At 44.1% G+C, this 13147-nt stretch overlaps 1 protein-coding gene across 1 annotated transcript in view; it reads right to left on the bottom strand.

Annotated features, from left to right (window-relative positions):
• PIAS3 (protein inhibitor of activated STAT 3) overlaps positions 1-12608 on the bottom strand; it is a 597438-nt gene extending 584830 nt beyond the window's left edge. The window contains exon 1 of the mRNA XM_086945355.1: positions 12476-12608. The gene's annotated coding sequence lies outside the window, so the exon portion shown is untranslated. The remainder of the gene's footprint in view (positions 1-12475) is intronic.
• Positions 12609-13147: the final 539 nt, after the last annotated feature.

Raw genomic sequence — 13147 nt, 5'->3', positions numbered from 1 at the left:
TTGATATGGAAATATATGTCAGTGAAAATTGCATGCAAACCAGACTATACAGAAAGCCAACTGCTGGCAACACCATCTTGCACGCAGCTAGCCACCATCCTGGCCATTTGATACGCAGCATTCCCTACGGGGAAATGTTGCGTATCAGACGCATCTGTAGTAGCGAGGAGGAATGCTCTGCAGCTCAGGAAGCTTGTAAAAATAGATTCCTTGCAAGGGGATATTCCAGATCCTTGGTTGAGTCCGCACAGAAGAGGACACAACAGATATCCCGGGAATCTGCCCTTACCCCAAAGAATAGAGAGTCAGAAACAACTGTGGGGGTAGGGGTTAGCAGTCCTCGCATGATTGTGACATACAGCAGACAGCATTCAGCGTTAAGAAAGATATTTTGCGATAACTGGAACCTCATACTGGGGGATCCGGTTATTGGGAACAAGGTATCGAAAAGGCCACTCCTAACCTTCAGGAAATCCAAATCTATGGCTAATGCCTTAGTCCAGAATGCCTTAGAACCACAGATGTCTTCAACGTGGAAGGCTTTGGGAGGTGGGTTCAAAAAATGCACACAGTGTAAGGCATGCAAATATGGGATCAACAAATCCAACTATGTTGTCCCATTCTCCAGTACCCCGAGGAGTATCACTAAACGCCTTACTTGTAGGACAGATTATGCGGTTTATGTGCTGGAGTGCACATGTGGTCTCAGGTACGTGGGGAGCACCCGCCTGCCGGTCCACAAACGTGTACTTCAGCACATCAGGGCTATCTCCAATAAAGATCAGGCCCACCCTGTTGCAAGGCACTTCGAACAACAGCATAGCTCCAACCCTATGCATCTGTCCTACTTTGTTATTGATGCAGTTTGGCCCATGAAAAGAGGGGGTGATCGAGAGGCGAAACTACGCCTGCTTGAAACCCGTTACATCCTGGAACTAGATAGTAAGCAGCCACAGGGTCTTAATGCGACGGAAGATCTTTACACTTGTCTATGAAGTGATGAAAAGTAATTACATAGTAAAATCTCCGCGCTATAACTATTTCAGGATGATCCATTCATTTATTCACTGTGATTTGCAGACTTTGCCGTTTGGTACTTGGTTTCTTTTAAATTTTAACACTGTTGTTACTGTATTTTACCATCTGACGCCTCCTCACGATCTGTGTTAAGAGCTTCTTTCAAATAGGAGGAGGATTAGCCTATGTGGAATAACCATGGGTTGAACACAACATGTGTTTTTGTAGAAAAAGTTTTGATTTCCTTTTAAAATATTGCGCACAAGCACGAGCACTTTAGGAAATTTTATTCACTTAACACTATATTTCTGTGCCAATGTCAGAATGCAATGTGTAATGTTGTAGTGCTATCTTACGGGAAAAAAAAGGTTGTGCCCACTGGGGCTTTATTTCCTTTGCCGAGTGCCTTGTACATTTGGGGAGTGAGCAATATAGTGAACAACAAATCTTTATGAATCCATGGCTAAAATCCTGTGGGTCCATGTTCACGATATAATTTAATTGTATTCATACAGTTATCCAAAAAACTTTTTGTGGTTTTTAAAGTGTAAATATATATTTATATTTTATATATTAAGCCACTTGTACTCTTAACAAAGTATGTTTATAATTTTGACATACACTTGTTGGCACTTGGAAATGTAGTATTTTTTCTATGTTGCTGAAATTTTTGTAAGAATTGCGCGCGCACTTGCACTTTAAATGTATGGCATTGGCTGTTGGCAACTGGCCATGTGATCAAGCTGTAAAGGCGAAACGCGTTATGGCGGCGGCAGGCTTGCTGAAATAAAACACCAAGGTTAAAGCACTCAATTTTGGGTCCGTTCTTTCGTCAGCGTTGGAGTGGTGAGCTGGGGCGGCTGCCTTGGCTGGTGACGAATTTTCGTTCATATATATATATATATATATATATTACCTACTGGCTATCGCCAGTAGGTATATATAGTTAGGATTTATTCCCTATGGGATTTTTGAAAATTCTATGTCTAATAACTTTGGCGTTTGAGGACGGAATCGGCTGAAATTTTCAGGAAAATGGCACATTTTGTTTCTGAGCAGCCCTTGACGCGTTTTTCCCATGTTAATTTCCATAGGGCGGTTGGACTCACTTTTAGCTCGAACGGCTGAATGGATTTTCACGAAACTTGGCAAAATTGTAGGGACTGTTAGCCCGATGTGCCTTTGCTAGGTCTCAATGTATGTGCTCCAGTAGTTTTTGAGAAATTAACGTTTAAAACAAGATATATATCTGTAACAGCGCTCCAGGCTGCGCTCCGGTTCGCTTACTTTTCGCGAAACGGAACTTTGCGATGCGAAGCTGATTGGCTCCCCCGTGTCTGTCAACATTCTAAACAGTCCGGAGCGGCCGCCATCTTATCTCTCGGTAGGATCGAGAGAGAAGAAGAGGTGAAAAACGAAGGGGGAATTTAATGAAAGGGGGCAAGGTATACCCCTCTTGACCCCCTAGGAATGTTGTTGGGGTTATTAAAGGGTCCCGTGGGGAAAATTAAAAAAAAATGATTTTTCACGGTAGAAGCGCTTCACGGGCCGCGAACTGGGCCGCAAACTGGTAGCGAAACGGGAATTCGCCATTTTGTGCTTCGTTTTAATTAAATTACTAGGTATAAGGGGGTGCGGGAGACGTATCCTAATCCCCTATCTTTCATGAGGGTGGCTGAGGAGGCTCATATATGTTGATACATCTCTTCCAGCGGCTGTGCGTGAGCTTTTTATTTTTTTTTGCTGCGTGACGTCTGTTAACGTTCGATTCGATGGAAATCAGGAAGTGTTGACCGCCAATTTGTCACTGCGATAAAATATTTTGTTATAAATGAATCCTTATTGATAAACATTGTCTGCGCCATCTTGACTTTTTTCCAATGCCACAATTTTGTTGTGCACGGCAGCCATTTTAGATGCCAGGCTGGTCCCAGGCTATCACCTACCCCTGCGGATGTAGTTTATGGCCCCAGCTGTAGAGAATCCAGACATGCCAACCCTCCCGATTCAGGCGTGAGACTACTGATTTCAGTGCTTGTCTCCCGCCTCCCGATTTCTGCAAGCAAAAACCCGGGGGCATATTACCAACAACTAGCGATAATTTTTGTCTCTAACTTGTTTAGAGACAAAAATTATCGCCGCACATCGGCGATTTTTATCGCAGATAAACCTTGCTATTAGCAAGGTTTATCGCAAATGCGATAAAAAACGGCCGCAATGCATGAATATCGCAGAAAAGTCAGCGATATTCATGTATTATCGAGCAAATGCTCTTAGCCATGTTATCCACCTCCCATTGGATAACATGGCTAAGAACTGCTCAGGGCACTATCACTGACATGCAAAGCGGGGCCCACGATGGTCGCTATCTCCTTTTAGCTGTCACTAACTGGTGTTAGCGACAGCTTGGTAATAGGGAGATAATTTTATCTCCGCTTTCTTGGCTTTTAAAGCCAAAAAAGCGGAGATAAACCCCCTTGATAATATGCCCCATGATTCCTCGGGGGTTTCAGCTGACAGGGCTTGGTATTGTGTTACGTGGTAATTCTTCCAGGAAACGTCAGAGGGTCGATGCAGGGGTTCTAGAAGGGGTGATAAATCATTTAAGCCTCATAAACAAGCGCATGGTCTTTTAAAGATCTGTGAAGTACTCGGGGCGGCGGTGTGTGTGTGTCCTCTTTCAGGAGCGGGCGGGGGGGGGGGGGGGGGGGGGCACTGCCAGCAACTTCCAGGCTAGGCAGTGTTCAACACTTGCATCACCCTTTCTCTGCCTGCTATTGCGCTCCATGCTTCGGAAAGGTAAGAAAAAGAACGTGCATTTGAGTTTGAAATGTCCGATCCTGTAGCAGTACACTTGCAAAGCCCACACATGACAATAACCCGATTCAAGGCCCCATTCACCCGTTTTAAAAAAAATTTATAACACTCCAACAAAGTAAGATTATAAAACTTTATTAACTTTTAAATATAATGAACGGAACAAAAACTGTAAAAACTTTTAAACATTTTTCACCAAAAAAAAGCAACAATTGTCAGAAGCTGTCTTTTGTGCGAATAGTCCCAAGGCAGCACAACGTGCTGAGTTCTGGACGGCACCCAGGTGATGTCGCCTGGGTGCCGCACTGGTTTTGGTATCCTACAATGCTGCTCCGAAAATTGGCGTGGGGCGTCCCGGGTGGTGCGGGGGGAGGCCTCGTCAGTAGCGGTCTGTTGTGCGAATAGTCCCAAGGCCAGTAGAACGCGCTGAGATGTTGATGGCACCCAGGTGATGTCCAGTAAACTGCCGCACTGGTATCCTACAATGCTGCTCCGAAAATTGGCGTGGGGCGGCCCGGGGGGAGGGGGGGGGCGTGGGGGAGGCGGCGTGAACGGGCCTCCCCAGGTGGCGGCCATCCAGCTGAGTTGCGCCCGCTCTTGCGGCTACAGCGTCTCGCTCACCATGTTGTTGAGTTGCTCCCACTCTTGCAGCGCAGCGATAGGCGGCTGCCACATGACTCTTAAAATGGCGGACGGCTCTTCGGTTTTGGGCCTGGTCCACTAAAATGGCCCTGGGACACCTTGGAACTCGGACGCTTGCCTGCTAGGGCTTGGGCTCCATTCTCGAAAAGAGTCTCCTCAGCCGTGAAGATTCTACAAAAGTCTTGGGGGCCCCCGACTCCCGCAGGCTTCCGGTGGGGAGCGGCTGCCATGATTGCTCGCGGAATGACCACGACGGAGCTACGAGATGGTGGTGCTCTCATGCTGACGCCAGCTTTAGTCTGAAACATCCAGAAACAAGGTGGGGCTTTCATCGTTTGGGAAAAAAAAATGTTCTAAACCAATGAAAAGTGTTATTTTTAGGTCATATGACCAAGCCTTCCATCTTTAGGAAACCAAAAGTAAAATGAACCAATGAAAAGTTTTATAAACAAGTCACATGACCTGTTATGCGGCATAGGGCTACAAAAAGCGTAGAAAATCCGTTGGCACGTGAGGCGGCGTCAGTAGCGGACCGATGTGCGAATAGGCCGAAGGCAGCACAACGCGCTGAGATCCGGATGGCACCGAGGTGGTGTCCAGCAAATTGCTGCACTGGTGTGGCCATCCTACAATGCTGCGCCGAAAGACGGCGTGTCCAGCTGAGTTCCGGTCACTCTTGCGGTACAGTGACTCGAACGCGCCGAGATCCGGATGGCACCGAGGTTGTGTCCAGCAAGTTGCCGCACTGGTGTGGCCATCCTACAATGCTGTGCCGAAAGTCGGCGTGGGGTGCCCCGTTGGCTTATGAGGTGATGTCAGTAGTGGACCGATGTGTGAATAGGTCGGAACCAGCACAAGGCGCCAAGATCCGAATGGCAAGTCCTGGATGTTGAGTGCCATAGTTGAGAGTTCTGAGCAGTCCTTGTAAGACTATCTGAAGCTTATTTGCACCTGCTGCAGCTTCACTGTTGCCCAAGGTGGTGTCCAGCAAATTGCTGCACTGGTGTGGCCATCCTACAATGCTGCGCAGAAAGACGGCGTGTTCAGCTGAGTTCCGGTCACTCTTGCGGTACAGTGACTCGAACGCGCCGAGATCCGGATGGCACCGAGGTGGTGTCCAGCAAGTTGGCGCACTGGTATGGCCATCCTACAATGCTGCGCCGAAAGACGGCGTGACCAGCTGAGTTCCGGTCACTCTTGCGGTACAGTGACTCGAACGCTCTGAGATCCGGATGGCACCGAGGTGGTGTCCAGCAAGTTGCCGCACTGGTGTGGCCATCCTACAATGCTGCGCCGAAAGTCAGTGTGGGGTGCCCCGTTGGCTTATGAGGTGATGTCAGTAGTGGACCGATGTGTGAATAGGTCGGAACCAGCACAAGGCGCCCTGCACTGTTGAGCTTTTTTCAATGCCTGTTTTTTGTTGTTTCCCCTCCATCAAAAACAAAAAAAAATATATAAAACTGTGGAAAAATACAAAAAAATGTTTAGAAAAGCAGTGCTTGTAAGACTGTCTGAAGCTCTTTTGCACCTGCTGCAGCTTCACTATTGCCCTGGTGTGGCCAAAGATCGCCCATGACATAGGCGGACGGCTCCCGAGGTCCGGCGGAACTTTTTTCCTTTTCCTTTCTGCTTCTTGTCCCACAATCCGTTTCACCTGAAGACACGACCAGGTTCCTGAATGTGTGCAGGGGGACGCTATTGATTGAATGAAAATGGCGGCTTGACACAAAGCTGACTCAAGCGTTGCTGTTGATGCTATACAGACAAAAATTGGTTTTCAGTTTGTACATTTTCAGGATTTTTTTTTCCATCCAAGGCTGATTGAGAGTTTGTAGAAAAATGGCTTCAGATTTTCCACATATTACTCTTCAACATTCTTCCTAAATGTAACAATGTGAGACTCACTAGGAGAACGGCTGTTTATCTTTCCTTTCAAAATGCTGCCAACAATATTTTCTGAATGGAAGACACCATCTTGTAGCATAAAGGGCCGAAAGGGGTTCTGGTCTGGCCGATTGTTGGTGGAGACATTTTGACTATATCTTGGACCTGCCCGGCCTCGCCCAAAATGGCGCCGGTATAAATGGGACTCGTAACTCCTTGCCCGCAAATGTATATCTAGAAAATTTTATTGTAAGTGGCCCTGTCTTATTTTAATTACAAAATGTACGTCCACCGATTCCGCAACTGTTAGACACCTTAGTTCTTGCAACCTAATGGCCCGCTCGTTACGTTCCTCTACAGTGTAAATGTCTCCTCATCATATACGATTTCAGTTTGCTCCGTGGCCGGCCCAAGTGGTTATAGGCCCGTATTTGTATACTGACATTTTCACAATAAAGGTTTTTAAAACAAAACACGGTAGTAGTATTTACATTGGTAAAGTTTTTACTTTTAGTCACTGTTTTCGAATCAGTAAAAGGCAAGTGAAATAAAGCAGTCCAATTACATGACAGATAAAAGGTATAATATGTAGGAACGTAGTAAAGATAAATGGTCAAGGGCAGTTGTGTTTTCCACTCCTGCAACATAAAGTGATCGATAAGAATCTGATAATCAGGCGTATCGGCGACTAAGACAGCAGGCCGAGTCTCTTTTACTCAACGGCTCCGTCATGGAACGAAGAAACGCCCTTTTTCACGAAAAAGGAATATATTTTACTTGCAGGACAGTTGTAAATTTTCCGGGAAAGTACATTAGCCTGGAATATTATAACATATATGTTTAAAAAAAAATAATGTTCGAAAACAATAAAAAGCGTAATTTTTAGGTCATATGACCAAGCTTTTCATCATTAAAATAACAAAAGTAAAATGAACCAATGAAAAGTTTTATTAACAAGTCACATGACCTGTTATGCTTACGTTACGCGCTGCGCGCCGCGCCCCGGATCACTTCCGGGTGCGCTAACGCGGCGTGTCATATAACGCATTACGCGACAACGTAGGTCAAGAATATAGTCAAAATGTCTCCACCAACCAGCGTAAGGAACACAACCCCTTTCAGCAGTCCAAAAAGTTCTGTTAAATGACAACAGAGGGGACAGGCAACAAGAACCATCAGTCAAAGAGGGGAGGGCAAGTTCTTCTCTTCCGGGTCATGTTGGGGCGCTACCGGAACTGATCGAATTGGTAGTCTGCAGTGTTTCTGGATGTTTCAGACTAAAGCTGGCGTCAGCATGAGAGCACTACCATCTCGTAGCTCCGTCGTGGCCATTCCACGAGCAGACATGGCAGCCGCTCCCCACCAGAAGCCTGCGGGAGTCGGGGGCCCCCAAGACTTTTGTAGAATCTTCACGGCTGAGGGGACGCTTTCGAGAATGTGACCCAAGCCCCATCAGGGAAGCGTCCGAGTTCCAAGGTGTCCCAGGGCCATTTTAGTGGACCAGGCCCAAAACCGAAGAGCCGGCCGCCATTTTGAGAGTCCTGTGGCAGCCGCCTATCGCTGCACCGCAAGAGCGGGAGCAACTTAACTACATGGTGAGCGAGACGCTGTAGTCGCAAGAGCGGGCGGTAAACAGCTGAATGGCGGAAGAGGCACAGTGTAGCAAAAGCGGGCGGAATGGCAACTAAAACGGTAAAGGGGCGCCCCACTACAGCGTGTCTTCAGGTCAAACGGATTGTGGGACAAAGTCCAGAATAGAAGAGTCATCAAAAGGCAAAAAGTTCCGCCGGACCCCGGGAGCCGGCTGCCTATGTCGGGGGCGATCTCAGGCTACACCAGTGCTATAAGACTTGGGGAGGGGGTCGGAGCCAAGCGTCTTCTCCGAGTCCGTGCCATCACACCGCCCCTCGGGGGCCTCCGTCAAGCGGTTTAGGGAGGTACCATATAACATTGTTTTCAAATGCAGTCAGGTCCACAAACGACCCTCACTTACTTTGAGAATAGTGAAGCTGCAGTAGGTGGAAATAAGCTTCAGACAGTCTTACAAGCACTGCTTTTGTAAACATTTTTTGATTTTTTTGTATTTTTGCACAGTTTTATATTTTTTTTTGTTTTTGATGGAGGGGAAACAACAAAGCACAGGCATTGAAAAAGGCTCAAACTCAGAACTCTGAACTATGGCACCCAACATCCAGGACTTGCCATCCGGATCTTGGCGCCTTGTGCTGCTTCCGACCTATTCACACATCGGTCCACTACTGACATCATCTTATAAACCAACGTTATGTAAATAGTTATTTAATAAAATGTTTTACCCTGTTTCTTTGCTGGTGTGTTGTCTATATTTTTAATATTTGCATAGGGTTTGTCGTTATTTTGGGCGGGATGGGTGACGGAGCCGAGCTGTCTTGCAGCCCTCATGGTGTGGAGCTCAGTTCATCTCACTATTTTCGTATTTCTCATGAAGGGTTGTTTATAATATTTCTATTTTAGCGAGGTCAAAAAGAGATCCAATTAGTGGCCTACTGATTTTGCTCGATTACTTTTATTTTTTTACACGATTTTTCACGATCTGCAAAGACTAAACAGAGTATTGCGACTTTGTGCTTGTTTGTAAATAGAGAATGAACCAAAGAGAATCAATTGTAAAACAGTAAATGCTTGGATAATAATCAATCAAATGGAGAGACAAGCAGGCAGGACGGATTACAACGGGGGTAAAGGCCTGCGTTAACTACTCTTCACTATCTGCAAAGAGAGAGTACTACTAAGAGAAAAGAGGGGAGGGGGGCAGCGTTCAAAGCACATCAGCGTGCATAAATACGAAAATGTTTTTATCTATCACGTACTTGACATTTTAAAGCTTTTCATATTTGCTATTAAAAAACCATTGAAATTCACTGAAAAAACCATAGGTTATAGTCGATATATAGTTAGGAATTTGCATTTACAAAACCTTGAAAATTCAATGAAAAAACCATTGGTTTTAGGCCATATATAGTTAGGGATTTGCATTTACAAAACCTTATTTTACTCGCATAAAACCATTGAAATTCCATATATAGTTAGATGCGCTAACTATATATCGTGCACCCGCAATCCACTGCTGATGATGTCACATATTACATCATTCATGACATGGTCAGTGACATCACTGATGACATCACTGATGACAACTCAAATGACATCACTGATGACATCACTGATGACAACTCAAATGACATCACTGACAACATCACAGATGACATCATTCATGTGTTAATACGATGAACCTCTACAGACTCTGATATATCCTTAGATACACTCAGTGAAAACAGACACTCACAGACTGTCACTCATCCATGGAGTTACTCATACACCTAGACAGTCATGCAAAGAATCAAACACACCTCCAATTCCTCTACTATACAGTTATACACACCTTACTTATTGAAACATATTCTAACACATATTTACTCTCTTATACAATCCTTGATACATGTTCACAATGATCCATACAGCCACTCACACATTCACTGGCTCTTATGCACAGTTATTTATATATGTTAACTCTCACATGTACTGTGTTTTACATATGTACTTACTTTGACATGTAGCACTGAGATATCCATTCACTCACCAATACACTCATGCACACAGTCAACCGCCCATATAGCTGTTTCCACATGCACTCTTGAACTCATACACCTAGTGAATCAACTGCTTACACATCTATGCACAGAGTCACACACCTCCCAGCCACCCACACACATACTCAGTCTCCCATACAAATATTTGAGCAACCAATCAATAACCCATATAGTTATTCATATAGCTACTGATCAACACATGCAGCAGTTTACAGAACAACAGATATAATGATGCACAAAGTAATACAGTTTAATCACTAATACATGCACTCAGTGAGACACATTTAATCACTCCCTCATACAATCAGTCATGCACCTACTAAATCCTTCATCCAGACATTTATACATCCACTCATTCTTCAATATGTAAGACATATTTTAACTTTACAGAAACATACAGTCACTGGATGTTGTCATCAGTGATGTCATTTGAGTTGTCATCAGTGATGTCACTGACCATGTCATGAATGATGTAATATGTGACATCATCAGCAGTGGATTGCGGGTGCGCGATATATAGTTAGCGCATCTAACTATATATGGAATTTCAATGGTTTTATGCGAGTAAAATAAGGTTTTGTAAATGCAAATCCCTAACTATATATGGCCTAAAACCAATGGTTTTTTCATTGAATATATATATATACACACACACACACACACACACACACACATATACATATATTGGGTGGAAGTAATTTGTAAATGGCATGGCAGCAGACCTGCGGATGAAGAGGACTGGCTAAAGCATATAGCCTGTCACCTTCCTCCACAAGTCTGCTGCAAAGCCATTCACATACTACTTCCACCTAGCACAGAACAGGGCAGGGCAGTGGTCAGCCTGCTTCAGCCATAGGCTAACTTCCCTGAGTGAGGGCATCCTGCTCTTTCGTAAAGGGCATATCCGTCCACAAAGAAGTTCCCTTCAGAACCTACCTACTGTGACAATAACATACTTTTGGTTTTATCCAATCCTTTTAGTCTCATCGGTAGGGGGTCCCGTAGCTCCACCAACAATAACGTTTTGCAAAAGCCATGGCAAAAAAAAACATTGGCAAAGACAAACCGCAAACAGCCAAAGTATGTATGGCCTATTGCTTTTGCCAAGTCTCGTTTTAAAATGTGCTCTATATTAAAGCCATTCATGTAAAAGTATTTTTGACAATCAAAAGGTAAGTCCAAAATATGTACAACTGCTCAAAATGCCTTTGAGTCAGTGCTTCAAAAATGCATATCTGTATTTTCAAAATAATCAATTTTTAACACGAAGGTGGCCACTTATGTTATTGAAAGTACTTCTATTAGCTGTCCCCATCTTGCCTATAAAATACAAATTAACCAAAACGTTTTCACAATTTAAAAACAAAAAGGTACACCTTAAAGCAAATCCCTAAGGGGTTCAAATGTACGAGTCAACATGGACGAATTGAATTCAGAGGCATCGCAGATTAAAACAAGGGCTGCTATTTCTTGAAAAATATAGTGGAAAAGTAATAACAGTTTAATTAACCTGGTTGGAAGCTAGAGAACCCTAAAGTGCCAGCCTCACAGTATTTGTGTTCAGCAGAAACGCACACACTAATGTAAACACACTATATTACAAATGTTCCCTTCACAGCTATCATATGACCGGATATCACGCGTGACACCATCGGCCGGTCTTGGTTTTTAAACAATACCACGTTACTACATGACCCTTGTAGTTTTACTTTTAACATTGGGGGCTATAGGCTCCAGAATGCATATTGCGAACATTTTTTTTATATATAGAGTGAGGGGCTGGCTGTTGCTTTCATTCACACACCAAACGAGTTAGGCTCTTGTTGTGTTAAAAGTGAATACAAACAGAACCATCACGGCGTGTTTCATAAAATGTCTCCTCAAAATGCCAACAAGCAGAAAAATACATGAATATGACCACAGAGGTTAGGTTTGCCCATCCGCAAGAGAAAAATATAAATAAATACAACTTCAAGGTATACCAGTCAATGTAATGTCCACATACTTTCAGTTCCATATTTCTACATAATGTTCAGCCGAGAAAGAGAGAGCAGCACCTCTTAGGTGGTGCATGGGAAAGAGTGCTATACACGTCGGACGGTGATTCGGGCACTGACTGAAAAGACAATAAATGTGTCGAGATAACACACGTGTTTAATACGTTTTTCCTCCAAGGCGACACAATATGTTTCCAAAAAAAGTGAACTGAAGTCACGGACTAACATTTCACTGGTTTTGCTTAATGTCCCGATCCTTTACTATCTGCCATAAAATTCCATGTTTCACTGTTTCTTTGTCCCTCCCCCTTCCATGCTTTGTATGCTCCGTCTTCGACAAAATAACCTCCGCAACACGACCACCAGGCAGCTCAGAGAGCCACCACTGCTATTCCTCGTGCACCGCTTACAATCAGATTGACTTTCGCTCGTCCACACAAAAAAAAACACCAACAAACCGATACTTCTTGGGGGTTTGGTTTTACTCACCGCAGAAAGTGGGGGTTGTGCCTATTTTCTGGCAACTCGAGCCCAAACATCCCTTTTCCCCCTCTCAGCATGGAGGAGTCGGGCTCTTATGTTTTCCTTCTTACCAAAAACTTTGAAAGCTTGAAACCGAAACAAAATGGAAATCACATTGGAAGCGAGATTTGATTCAGGAACTAAATCCGTGTAAAAAGAAATCCTTCTCTGCTGCCCCTATAGGTAGCATTTGTTAAATGCACTCAATTGAGTTGAGAGTTAGATTTTTCTCCTTTCCCCAGGATTAACACAAGCTTCCCGCTCAAAAGTTTTAGGATTTGTGGCTCAAAACAACCCGGTCAAGATTACCACGTACATGGCGATAATAGAAAGCCCATAGTAAAACTCAAACTGCAAGTCCCAGAATGCAACGTAAAACCTGGATTAGAAACTATGTAAAGGCCTCTGAAATTTGGGGGCGGAGTATGCCATTGGATGAAGAGATATTGGAATACCTAGTGAACATTTCACAATTCTGTTTATCCTGGACAGACTTTCTGGAAATTCAAGATTTTGTGAATGTCAGAGAGGTGATGATCAATGACATTTAAATTGCAATCCCAGGGAAGAGTTGTTGTATTAAAACATATTATCACCACCCTGAAAATCAAAGAGTAGCTAGAGCATTAATTTTTACAG

The sequence above is a fragment of the Lissotriton vulgaris genome, chromosome 12, assembly GCF_964263255.1.
Source record: "Lissotriton vulgaris chromosome 12, aLisVul1.2, whole genome shotgun sequence".
Classification (NCBI taxonomy): domain Eukaryota; kingdom Metazoa; phylum Chordata; class Amphibia; order Caudata; family Salamandridae; genus Lissotriton; species Lissotriton vulgaris.
This window is presented reverse-complemented; position numbering and strand designations above follow the sequence as displayed.